General features: G+C 43.9%; 1 protein-coding gene across 1 annotated transcript in view; it reads left to right on the top strand.

The window, feature by feature from the left end:
• Positions 1–1,038: 1,038 nt before the first annotated feature.
• Positions 1,039–9,418, top strand: part of LOC132387384 (NACHT, LRR and PYD domains-containing protein 3-like) — a 37,725-nt gene continuing 29,345 nt past the window's right edge. The window contains exon 1 of the mRNA XM_059959759.1: positions 1,039–1,072. The gene's annotated coding sequence lies outside the window, so the exon portion shown is untranslated. The remainder of the gene's footprint in view (positions 1,073–9,418) is intronic.

Below are 9,418 nucleotides of genomic sequence, written 5' to 3'. Positions count from 1 at the left end.
CATGGACGTCTGGGTTCCTCCTTCTGAAGTCAATAATCAGCTCCTGGTCTTGCCGACGTTGAGTGAGAAGTTGTTATTGTAGCAACACTTGGACAGGTTTTCAATTTCCTTCCTAAATGCAGATGTGTCACCTACAGCAGTGCTGTTGTCAGCAAACTTGAATATTTAATTGGAGCTCCGCTTAGCCACACAGTTAGAGGTGTAAAGCAGGGGGTTAAACACACAGTCTCATAGTGACCTGTGCTGATGAGGTTGTGGGGGAGATGTTGTTGCCAATCTGAACTGACTGGGAACAAACTTTTGTGGATCTGCACCATAATGAGCGGGTCCCCACCACAAGTAGGAGCAGAGGATTCCAGAGATTCAGGACTCCTTTGAGAGAAGAGACTTCTGCACACCTCGATTTTAACTGATTTGCCCCTTAATTTTAAAATGTCTCTCTCACTACTGAAACCATCTCAGAACATATGTTCTAAAGGACCCCTACATGATCAGTTACTTTTCGATAACTGAAATCGTGCAATGATTAACTAATAGCAATAACAATCGATATAAAACTGACTGGCGTCTGCAACGCAACAGCCGGAGTGTCCAGTTGCTGAAGGGGATATTGAGACCAAGTTTGAAACGTATTGTGGAGTACAAGTCTCTGGAGGCATTCAAGAGAGAGTTAGATAGAGCTCTTATAGATAGCGGGATCAAGGGATATGGGGAGAGGGCAGGAACGGGGTACTGATTGTGTATGATCAGCCATGATCGCAGTGAATGGCGGTGCTGGCTAGAAGAGCCGAATGGCCTACTCCCGCACCTATTGTCTATTGATTAGGTTTGAGGGGATGGTAGCATTGAATGCTGAGCTGCCGTCGATAAAGAGCATCCTGATGTTTGTACCTTTGCTGTCCAGATGCTCCACGGTTGAGTGAAGAGCCAGTGAAACCGCATCTGTTGCGCCGAGAAGCAGATTATCGCAGGTTTCATGCTGCGCATGCGCTTATCGCCGGTGGGCGGAGTTTCCTTCTGTCCGGAGTTTGGGGAAAGTTTTCACCCGTCGAGAGAGGTTCCCGGCTCACCGGTGAGTATTTGCGCCTGTCGCGGAGTGTTGCTGGTCTGATATCGGGCAGTGTCCCCAGTTCAATTCACCGAACGGAAAGAGCACTTTAAAACGGAGAAATTGTACTTTCCGGGCGCAGCTCCACTTGTAGGAGTTTCTGCCTTGGGCCGTTTCGGCAAGGCAATGAGGCACAGATCCGACAGATCTGTGTGGACCGTCCGGTAGGAGGAGAAGCTATTTCCAATCGGCACGAACAGTGGTCTCCCAGTGAGGAAGTCAATCATCCAGTTTCAGAGAGAGGAACAAGAGATCAGGTTTTTGCAGCTTGTCGATTAGAACTGAGTGAATGTTTGTGTTGAACGTGAAGCTGTAATCGTCAAAAAAGCAGTCTGATGTAGGGTTTACTCTTGTAGTTCCGTCTGGCCAACGTCTCCCTCCTCTTCATACAAGGACGTTAATCTCAGATTCACTATCCTCCACTCATTCTGTTTGACTACACATGGACACCCAGGTGTGAACGGTCACATTATATACAGACACACGTAAAATTTACTTCAGAGTACACCGTTTCCAGCCCTTGGAAGACTCAAGCCTGCTGTTGATACGCAATATGCATGTCCCACCAATGCATATGGCATAAAGACTTAATTATTCACAGACGAAACAGAAAATAAACAATTCTCATTAGTATTGAACCTGCAAGTGTTCACATGTCACTTGACAACAATGTCAATCCTTTTCAAAGGGCAGGTTACATTATTCCCCTGTTGTAGAGTGTGGAACTCCGCAGCAACATGAAACCTCTCTTTACCATCACCATCCGTACCCAGTGTACTATTGGTTAGTTAGTTAAAAAGGTAAAGTCTGTCCCGAGCCATTTAGGCTCATCAGGCCGGTGATAATGCCGGTTTCTGTGGCATGAAGTAACTGAGAGTACGTGACTTCCCGCCCGAGAGGACGCCAGTCTACTGCGAGGTTAACCCCAGCATTTTGCTGGTACCCATTTTCAGTTGGCTAGACTGCAGCAAAGTGTGGTTAAGTGCCTTGCTCAAGGAAACAACACACTGCCTCGGCTGGGGATCAAACTCATGACCTTCAGATCACTAGTCCAACGCCTTAGCCATTTGGCCGCATGCCATGCATTATGGGTTAGTGTAAGACTTGTAATGTGACATAAGGGTACCTTGTCTTCAAGCCATTCTTTTATCTGCCTGCCTGATACCCAGTTTGATACTTGATATGGATCAAGTTGTAATAAATCTGCTATTAATCATGCAGACTGTGTGGCAGAAATCTCAGTCTTCTGTGTTTCCTTTATAGTTGAGTCTGTATGGTCAATAATCAGGTATGTTCTAGCTTGAAGGGGCTTCACTGCATCTAGAGTCACCTGGGATACATCACAAAAATTTGATTAATCTGGTAACCTTCTCCAGTAATATCCTGTATTTTCTACTGAACAGACTGTATCTAGCTCTAAAATTCGGCTATACTTAAGGTATTGACAGTGAGTATACCTGAGTGATAACCTGATCCCACTCATTCTAATAGTCCCCGTTTCCTTCTATCTTGGACAGTTTTAAAATCTGTCCTCCTTTGTTGCCTTCCAAGAAGGTGAGTAAATAACTGTCTCATTGTAGGCGAGCACCATTATTTTGGTTTGATTTTAAAACTACCTGTAGGAGCTGGTATCCTGTACCAAAGTGACAAATTAGCTCACATCTTCTAACACTAATCCCAACCCCTCTGTGTTACCCTGGACTCTGGTATCATTTCACTTACCTCAGGGTAACATAGAAACATAGAAAATAGGTGCACGAGTAGGCCATTCGGCCCTTCGAGTCTGCACCGCCATTCAGTATAATCATGGCTGATCATCCAACTCAGAACCCTGTACCTGCTTTCTCTCCATACCCCGATCCCTTTAGCCACAAGGATCATATTTAACACCCTCTTAAATATTGCCAATGAGCTGGCCTCAACAGTTTCCTGTGGCAGAGAATTCCACATATTCACAACTCTCTGTGTGAAGAAGTTTTTCCACATCTCCTCGGTCCTAAAAGGCTTCCCCTTTATCCTTAAACTGTGACTCCTCATTCTGGACTCCCCCAACATTGGAAAGAATCTTCCTGCATCTAGCCTGTCCAATCCCTTTAGAATTTTATACGTTTCAATAAGATCCCCCCTCAATTTTCTAAATTCCAGTGAGTATAAGCCTAGTTGATCCAGTCTTTCTTCATATAAAATTCCTGCCATCCCAGGAATCAATCTGGTGAACCTTCCTTGTACTCCCTCTATGGCAAGAATATCGTTCCTCAGATTAGGGGACCAAAATTGCACACAATACTCCAGCTGTGGTCTCACCAAGGCCCTGTATGCTGGCTTTTGGTATGCTGGCCTTTATAAATCAGAGCATTGAGTATAGGAGTTGGGATGCAATGTTAAAGTTGTACAAGGCATTGGTAAGACCGAATTTAGAGTATTGTGTACAGTTCTGGTCACTGAATTAAAGGACGGATGTCAACAAAATAGAGAGAGTACAGAGAAGATTTACTAGAATGTTACCTGGGTTTCAGCACCTAAGTTACAGGGCAAGATTGAACAAGTTAGATCTTTATTCTTGAGAGCGTAGAAGTTTGAGGGGGTACTTGAGAGGTATTTAAAATTTATGAGGGGGATAGATAGAGTTGAAGTGGATAGTCTTTTTCCATTCAGAGTAGGGGAGATTCAAACAAGAGGGCATGAGTTGAGAGTAGGGGCAAAAGTTTAAGGGTAACTCGAGGGGGAATTTCTTTACTCAGAGAGTGGTAGCTGTGTAGAACGAGCTTCCAGTAGAAGTTCAGTATTGTCATTTAAAGTCAAATTGGATAGGTATATAGACAGGAAAGAAATGGAGGGTTATGGGCTGAGTGCGGACCAGTGGGACTCGGTGAGAGTAAGCGTTTGGCACGGGCTAGAAGGGCAGAAATGGTCTGTTTCTGTGCTGTAATTGTTAAATGGTTATATGGTTAAAAATCACTACATCTGAAGTCCTGAGTAACATATTTTATGTTCTGTAAAAAGAAGGCAGTCTTGTGAGTAAAAGCAGCTTTTAAGATTGCTCCCCAAAATTACAATCTTCCCGATTATTTTCTTAAAATTCCTTATTTAACTGTCTACCCATGAGCAATTCCCCTCTGAAATGAGGGCATCTGATATCTGGAATAGAGGTGTATAAATTTCCATTACTTTAACCTGGTTTCCACATGGCCAGTGTGGAATCTGGGTCTCTCTGTGCAACTGTTTCATGGAAAAACGCATAAAGAAACACTGAACAAAAAGAAAGATAGGACAGAACAAAAATCCATGCTTGTAATTTTCTTCTTTCAATACCTTCGTAACTAACTGCAACCATTAGAATGAACAGTTAATTCCCACCGTGGAAAACCTCAACATTTCTTTTGGCACCATGTCGGTGTGTATCGGCATTCCTAGGTCCCTTTGTTCTATCGCAGACCTCAGTCCCCTAACACTCACTGTGTAAGTTTTAGCCTGGCTTGTCTTGTCAAAATGCCGCACCTTGCAATTGTCTATGTGAAACTCCACTAGTTATTTTTAAGCCCATTTTCCCAGCTGGTTCAGATCAGTTTACAAGCCTTGGTTGGTTTCTGCACTGTCCACTCCACCCATAATCTTGATGTCATCCGCAGGTTTTTGATTCTGTTTGCCCTGTTACTATTTCATCATTCAAATAGGTGCTAAACAACAACAGACCCAGCACCGATGCCTGCAGAACATGGGACTAATGACTGGCACTATTTGCTGGCTCTTCCCACTAAGCCCACATTGAATCCAGTGGACTGCTTCATCCTGAATGCCAAATAACGTATCCCTTTTGGGCCAACTTCCATGGAGTATTTTGTCGTAGATCATACAGACAACTTTCAGCTTCTCCTTCATCAAACTGCTTGGTAACAGCTTCAAAAACACCTATAAAATTCACTGGATGTGATCTGCTACAGGCAAAGCCATGTTGAGTATCCCCAATTAGTCCCTGTTTCCCCAAACACTTATATATGATGTCCATTATAGTACCTTCCAATAAACAAGAAAAATACTGGATTCCAGTCAGTCTATGTATGTCTATTAAATAGTTCAGTTGATAAATCTGTAGCTTAAAAAAAAACAAATTAAAATGTAGTGAGGCTCAGTGCCATTCGGGAATTGGATAGTAGAAGGGAAGAACATGTACAAACAAGCTGGGTGAACTCAGCAGGTCGGGCAGCATCGATTGAAATGAGCAGTCAACATTTTGGGCCGAGACCCTTCGTCAGGAGGGGGCAGGGGCCCTATAAAGAAGGTGAGGGGAGTATGGGAGGAGCCAGGTGTAAAACCAATCAGAAGAAAGATCGAGGGGGTGGTGGAGGGGATAGGCAGAGGGGAAGAAACTGTTCCTGAATCACTGAATGTGTGCCTTCAGAATCAGTACTTTCTTCCTGATGACAAGAATGTGAAAGAGACAGGTCCTGGGTGACAAGTTTCCTTAATACTATGGAGGCTAGTGCCCATGATAGAGCTGATTAAACTTACAAGTATCTGCAACTTATTTTCATCCTGTGCAGTGTACCCACCCCCCCCCCCCCCCCATAGCAGCCAGTGGTGCAGCATGCTCTTCACGGTGCATTTGTAGAAGTTTTCGTGTGTTTTGGGTGATAAACCAAATTTCAAGCTCTGAATGAAATATAGCCACTGACTTGCCTTCTCTGTAGCTGCATCGATATGTTGCATCCAGATTCGAATATGTGGTTCTTTTTTAAAGACAGGATACTTACACTGAATGATGTAGACCAAGCTATTTCACTAGGAACAAGGAAACAGAAAAACAATCAACTTGCCTCATCAAAGGGGACTGTGTTGTGGGATGATGCCACTCATGTTCTTTACATTCATTTATCTTGAACAGCAAATACTTGTTCGAATTTTCAGAGTTTATAAAAAATAAACATCTTCAACGAGTTGAGAGATTTGTAAAACAATAACGAAATCAAATGCATCATCAAGGAAAGAACTAGCACTGAGATACACAAACTGAAATGTGAACATTACTCTTGTCAGCTAGAGGACAGATTTAGCCTGTTGTAGAACTGCAGTTGTTACCTTGAAGTTTGTCTCAGGAGAGCAAGTTCATGGGCCTGCTGAACAACATTCCTTAAATGGAATAATCAGGAGCAGACTTGCTTCATCACGTTCTTGTTGCCAAGTTCAGCACAGATACAAAGTAAACATGTACAATCACTATCTGTGGAAAATAACAAGAGAAAAACAATTGAATACTTAGCAAGCAGTGCGTGTTATATTAGTGTCTGGCGGCCAGTGATGTTACAGAAACTCCTGCCCCTATCAACTGGAGTTTGCTGTGGGTAATAAACGAGCTGTGTTGTGTCGTATAATGTGACTGAGGCTTAATATCGTATCGGGCCTGAGCTCGCTGCACTTCCTCTGAAGCACAGATAGAAGGGCCAAGCGAAACATAGTCAGTGTTACTGGACATGGACATAAGAAAAGTGAACACATACAAACTTGCTGGATGAACTCAGCAGGTCGGGCAGTATCCGTTGAAATGAGCAGACAATGTTTCGGGCCGAGACCCTTCGTCAGGACTGAAGAAGGAGGGAGCAGGGGCCCCATAAAGAAGGTGGGAGGAGGGTGGAAAACCAATCAGAGGAAAGATCAAGGGGTGGGGGAGGGGAAGCTGGGAAGGGATCGGATAGGAAATGTTGACAGCTCATTTCAACAGATGCTGCCTGTCCTGCTGAGTTCATCCAACTTGTTTGTACGTGTTGATTTGACCACAGCATCTGCAGTGTACTTTGTGTTTAGAAAAGTGAGTAAATTGCAAAATTTACTTCAAAAGTCCAAGTTGCAGTGAACAGCTTGATTCCAAGCAATCACTGAGCCTAGGAGGTAGATGTGAGCTTGGTTAATGTTTATCAAACGGAACTGAAATTTCCTCAGTGCTTGCTAATTTACCTCTGCAACCATAATGTTGGCTTTCTGGGTTCAGAATCAGGAGGGTACACACCAAGTAATATACTGACAGAAGTCATCCACCGTGTTCATCTCAATCACTGTCCACTCACACTATCAAGACACTGAACAGTAATTGAACAATAATGCTCAGAAATTACTAAATTATCAAATGGACAATGGATATGTGACATATTGATTCTTAACTGAATTAGCAGTGTTCTTCCACGATTATAATTAACAAAGCTGCTTAGTATATATTCCTCCCGCACCCACTGCTGTTGGGAAGATTAATGAAATTGTCCCCCTTCCATTGCAGTTCTGAACATTGAGCCAGAGATACAGATTTTTAAGGACAGTGCAGCCCAGACCATCTCCACACACCTGTGCTTCCAGTGGCAGGAGGTTGGTTCACCCCTCTGCACTGATCTCAGTTTCTGAGATTACTGAGACCGGGGCCCAGGAGGGTGGCAGCAGCCGGGAATTTGTTTCATTTATACATTTGTGCAATGTGGCATTGTGTGCAAGATCAGCCTCATTTCCTGTTTCTAAATACCCTTGTATTAAATGTAAAACTAAGCCATTTCTCGGAGGACCATATAAATCATCTCCAATGCCGGGGTTTCTTGATGGATATTTGGAGAGGAGGTTCCCTTCTTGAAAGGACAGCCGCCAGCATATTATTTAATTACTTGTCCTTCATTATCACCAGTATAGGGAGGGTACATGACAATGCTATGTATCGTTACCTGCACTGTGGTCAAGATTAGCTCTGTCAAGGCACATAGTTACTGTTCCATCATAATCCTCATACAGTGAGCATAATATACGTAAGCACAATAATGTGGCCATTTGACCATTTGATGCTCCATTGGAGTATGGTGGGTCTACCTGACTGGCAGATGGCAGTTTCTGCAGCTTGAGAGCTGTGATTCAGACGTGGCTATGAGCAGCACTGTGCCCCACGGGGGACTATATTGGACTATCCTGTTTACCCTGTACCTAGCTCAGACCTTACATACAACACTGAGCCATGTCATCTGCAGACATTCTCTGATGTCTCAGCAATAGGTGGATAAAGGGAAGATGGTAGGGCCCTGGTGGAGGACTTTGTCAAATGGTGCAAGCTGTATCATCAGTAAAACAAAGGAAATGGTGATAGACTTCAGGAAGACTAAGCCTGCACTGCTCCCTGTTACTGTTGGTGGTGAGGACGTGGATGTGGTGAGGATCTACCACTACCTGGGGTGCACCTGAATGACAGGCTTGAGTGGATCACCAACACAGAGGCTGAGTACGAGGAGAGCTAGAGACACCTCTCCTTCCTCTGGAGACTGAGGTCCTTTGGAGTGTGCAGGTCCCTCCTTCACATATTCTATCAGTCTGGTGTTGACAGTACAGTTTTCTATGTGGTGATGTGCTGAGGCAATGGCATGAAACAGGCTCAATGAGCTGATTCGAAAGTCTGGCTCTGTTATATGAGTCCAAGTGGACAAACTGGAAGTTGAGATAGGAAGGCAGACTGAAATTCCTCCTGAATTGTGGGGTGATCAACCGAACTGTAACATTTGGGTCCGATTTTTGAATTCCCTAACAAGTCAGAGGACAAGTGTTTCTTTGCCGATAGACACTGCTCCAAGAGGCAATGTTGTCTCCATGGGTCCAGGATAGTGAGCGGCTGCAGGACATTCAGAAGCTGCGATTGCAGTCCAAATGGTTACCTAGGACATAAATGGATAGAGCAGTGAAAACCTGCTGGTGTAACCTAGAGAACACGGAATGATGTTATAAAATGCCAGTTCAAAGTGACTAATCTCTGATTTACCGACCATGTTGTACATGGTTGTGTAGGGAAGTGGGAAGTTGGAGCAGATTACTGAGTGGCTGTAGAATAAGGGTGTTGAGAATTATCTACCACAAACTGCTGTAGAGTTGGAGTCATTGAATAATTTCAAGGTGGAAGGCTTGAAATACCGAAGAATCTGGTGGTGCCGGGGAGAATTATATGTGGTCATCAGTGTTTTGGATTATCATGGATTGTATTGACATCATTGCAGACATGGTGCTCTGCTCCCAAACATGGTTCTGCCTTATGTCTGAGAGTAGCAAATCTAACGACATTCCAATTTAAAAGGTTGGGAATGAGACAATTAACAATATGGTAAAGCAACAGCATGAGAATGCTGTGACACGGACCTGTGAAGGTGAAGCACTCATTGTATTTCCTCACGTTCTCAAAGTGGTGACGTGGACTTCCAGCTGGTAATTGATTCTAACTTCTTCCGGAAATCCATGGGTAGGTTGATGTTTCACCACCGGTTGCTACATTGCTGTTAGGCATTGGTAGTCACGACGAGCTGCTGC

The sequence above is a fragment of the Hypanus sabinus genome, unplaced genomic scaffold (assembly GCF_030144855.1).
Source record: "Hypanus sabinus isolate sHypSab1 unplaced genomic scaffold, sHypSab1.hap1 scaffold_180, whole genome shotgun sequence".
Taxonomy (NCBI): domain Eukaryota; kingdom Metazoa; phylum Chordata; class Chondrichthyes; order Myliobatiformes; family Dasyatidae; genus Hypanus; species Hypanus sabinus.
The sequence above is the reverse complement of the archived record's forward strand: the minus strand, read 5'-3'. Positions and strand labels throughout refer to the sequence as shown.